The sequence below is a fragment of the Anomaloglossus baeobatrachus genome, chromosome 6 (assembly GCF_048569485.1).
Source record: "Anomaloglossus baeobatrachus isolate aAnoBae1 chromosome 6, aAnoBae1.hap1, whole genome shotgun sequence".
NCBI classification, from domain to species: domain Eukaryota; kingdom Metazoa; phylum Chordata; class Amphibia; order Anura; family Aromobatidae; genus Anomaloglossus; species Anomaloglossus baeobatrachus.
The window spans coordinates 577,434,664-577,438,432 of record NC_134358.1 but is presented as its reverse complement, the minus strand read 5'-3'; the positions used below and the strand labels follow the sequence as shown (position 1 = coordinate 577,438,432).

Here is a 3,769-nt window from a genome sequence, read left to right as displayed (position 1 = left end):
CCCTCAGTTTTGGATTACCAACCAAGGTGAGGTTGCCAGCTGTGGTCTGCAGGCTGCAGCCGTCTGCTTTACCCTAGCTGGCTACAAAACTAGGGGGAGCCCTACGTCTTTTTTTTTTTTCATTTTTTTGGCTAAATACAAAGCTAAGCACCCCTTAGTGCCACATGAAAGGTACCAAAGGGTGCTCCACTTTTTCTCCACTTTTTCTCCACTTTTTCTCCACTTTTTCTCCACTTTTTCTCCACTTTTTCTTCACTTTTTCTACAATTTTTCTCCACTTTTTCTCCACTTTTTCTATGGTCGATCTACCCATTAGCTCTGCCATGCATACTGTAGCTCTACACCTACTGCACATGTTACTTTATGATTGACATCTCTTTCGTACCAGAGCTGTCTAAGTCTACTCTGACCCCATATTTGTCATTACTATATTGTCCTTGTACTGTATTATGACATTTGTATCATGTGTTTCATTTCTTGCTGTGTTGCAATTTTTTTGCTGCATCCCAATTGTACCTCTACATTGTTCGAGTTTATGTTATTGTTCTCTCACTCTTATGTGATACTGATTATTGTCATTTTTCATGATTACATGCAGATAAGTCCAATCTGACGAAGGCTCAGGCCGAAACGTCATTTGTAACTTGTTTTGGACAAAAACATATATGCTTATGAAAAATGTTTTTTTCTTAATACGGACCAATAAAGAGTGATTTTGCATTACTATCCGTTGTGACTTACTGACTTAGGGTCCCTTCACACATAGCGACGCAGCAGCGATCCCACCAGCGATCTGACCCGGTCAGGATCGCTGCTCCATCGCTACATGGTCGCTGTTGAGCTGTCAAACAAGCAGATCTCAACAGCGACGCCGCAAGGATACGGCGACCTTCACAGCGATCTCAGCGGTCGCAGGGACCATGTCACATAGCACGATTCTAATCTTGAATCGTGCACCGTTTCCGCGCCCCCTCCAGTCCTATTGGTGGTTGTAGGTGCGTTGTGACTGGGTGGTCACTTAATATTCAACTGCACAGAGTCACTGATTTTCAGGGATCCCGTAGAGAACGCAACTGCGTCACGCAAGTCCCTTGCGTCGACGTTATAATTCTATTGGACGACGCTGATTTTAGGGCGGGTTTTCCCAGTGTTGTTGTTTGGGTTGGTGTGACCTACAAAAATATGGCGTCCAGAAGCCGATCTACACCATGGGGAGAGGCAGAAGTGACCTATCTTATTAGAACCATGGACAGGAGAGATTATCAGTGTGCTGGACACCATGACCATCCTGTCCTCCACAAGAAGGCAATTCTGAGGAGGATTAGTCGGGGCCTTTTTAAAAAATTCAGGGTGCAGCGTTCAACAACGCAAATAAGGAAGAAGCTGGCAGATCTGCGGTACAGATCAAGCAACCGCATTGCCAGCATCCGTTCTCAGAGCCAGCCCCAACCCGGTGAGTGGTGTTAACTATAGTTGATCGAACAGCCAATAATACGGGGTCGGCGAATCAATGACCGATTTAAAAAAAAAAATTCAAATCCGCTCCATAATCCGGTGCCCATAAGTCAATGTGGTCCGGCCATGGGGATATTACTGACAGATTTACTAAAAGAGTACGATCCGCTCCGGAATACGTTGCCCATATAAGTCAATAGGGTCTGGCCCCAGGGATAGCGCAAAAAACTAGCGGATACAGACGTTTACAGTCCGGGTCCGCTCAGCACTAGTGTTAACATTGGTTGCACAGTATATGGCGGCTATTTTACATGAGTAGTACCACATGAGTAATTCCGCCCACATGACACACAGCACATGAGTTGTACCACAAGAGTACTTCTTGTGAGTTACCCCCACGTGAAAATATTATAAGGTATAATTTTTTCCAGACCCGCAGCCACAGCAGGAGCCACCTACAGACCAGCAGCCCCAGCAGGACCCACCTCCAGACGTGGAGCCACAGCTGGAGCCTCTACCAGACCCGGAGCCACAGCTGGAGCCTCCACCAGACCCGGAGCCACAGCTGGAGCCACCACCAGAGGCGGAGCACCAGCAGGAGCCACCTGCAGTCTCTCCCTCCTCACTCAATGTCATGGGAGCAGGCTTGCCTGGTAATTTTTGAAGATAAAACTAGGGGCATATAACTTTGACTGGATAGAGCTATCTTACCCACAGCACCCAGATTTCCCATGAACTGAAATCCCTCTATCAGCAACCAACTTTCCTATGTTGAGATATCCATCTTGTCCTCGGCACACTGCTTCCCCATGCTCTGCTATATATCTTTCCATCATCACACAGCTTTCCCATATCAGAGCATGGGGATGCTGGGTGCTGAGAGAAGATGTATAGCAGAGCATGGGGAAGCTGGGTGCTGAGAGAAGATGTATAGCAGAGCATGGGAAAGCTGGGTGCTGAGAGAAGATGTATAGCAGAGCATGGGAAAGCTGGGTGCAGAGAGAAGATGTATAGCAGAGCATGGGAAAGCTGAGTGCTGAGAGAAGATGTATAGCAGAGCATAGGAAAGCTGGGTGCTGAGAGAACGACCCTTTCTCCCTCACCACAAAACATTCCCATCCCCTGGTTGTATCTTTGTACCCCCTTGTATTTAGTTCTCAAAATACAATAATGGCCCCCACATAGCCTTCCATATAGTATAAAGGGTCCCACATAACCAATCATATATTAGAATACACCTCCATAGTCCTCCATGTATAATATTGCAGCCAGCCTCTCCAGTCCTACATGTATAAAGCAGCCTCTTCAGGCCTCCATGTATAAAGCAGCCTCTCCACCTATCATGTACTATGAAGTGTTTTGTCTCTCCCTAGACATTGATGCTGATGCTAGAAGTTTCGGGTGGAACATCAGCCCATCCTTATCGGACGAGGAGGAACAACCGAACCGTAAGTTTTAACAACAAACATGTACCTCTAATTTATATGTCTACATATAATTAGCCTTTTTAAGTGGTACCATTCCTTCCACAGAAATACCAACATTGGAAGACCTTCAGGCCTCTCACCGGAGGATTGTAGCAACGCAGCGCACCCTGGCAGCGGCACAGCGCACACTGGCCTTAGCGGTGAAGCAGCACGGAGTGCTGATCGCCAAATATGTGGCGTCCCAACAACAGGGCAGCAGCCGTTAATTTTTTTTTCCTTTGTTCAAAATAATGTTTTTGTTTTTTTTTTTTAACAAATGCATGATTGTCTTTGTGTTTGTGGCCGTAGCCACGAGAACAGTTAAAATAAAAGTTTATTCTTTCCTCATTTATGCGTTCTCCTTGAAGAGTTGCAGCAGCACTGCATTATGCTTGGAGGAATTGATCTGTTTGAAGTTTTGCATGTAGATCCATACTCACCAGGAGCGAAACACTGATGCTGCCAATCCATGTCCTACTCGAAGAAGACAAGATTCCCACCATGAGTTGGACATGAATCGGTAGCATTGGTGGATGTAGAGTATGGATGTATGTGGTTGTGTGTATGTATGTATGTATGTACCGGTTAAAGTATGTTTGTGTGTGCGCGTGCAAAACTGCAGCAGTACAAACACACCAAAAAACAACACAAAAGTACAATATTTTCTGTTGTTTTTTGCAAATAAGATATGGTAGGCTCCGTCAAGCAGGCTCATAGGCGACGGCGATTGGGTTGCGGTACACCTTAAAGTGGTTGCCGTCAAAACCCACAGAGATCCGGAGGCTCTGATTGGGCATGCCGCAGCTCACTACATACGTAATGGGAGTGGACTTGCATGTTCCAAGCGT

General features: G+C 46.1%; 1 long non-coding RNA gene across 1 annotated transcript; it reads left to right on the top strand.

Moving 5' to 3' along the window:
• The first annotated feature begins 1,694 nt into the window (after positions 1-1,694).
• On the top strand, positions 1,695-3,129 carry LOC142244655 (uncharacterized). The gene is made up of 3 exons (XR_012724609.1): positions 1,695-2,108; positions 2,829-2,903; positions 2,988-3,129. It is a non-coding gene; the product is annotated as an uncharacterized LOC142244655 (long non-coding RNA).
• Positions 3,130-3,769: the final 640 nt, after the last annotated feature.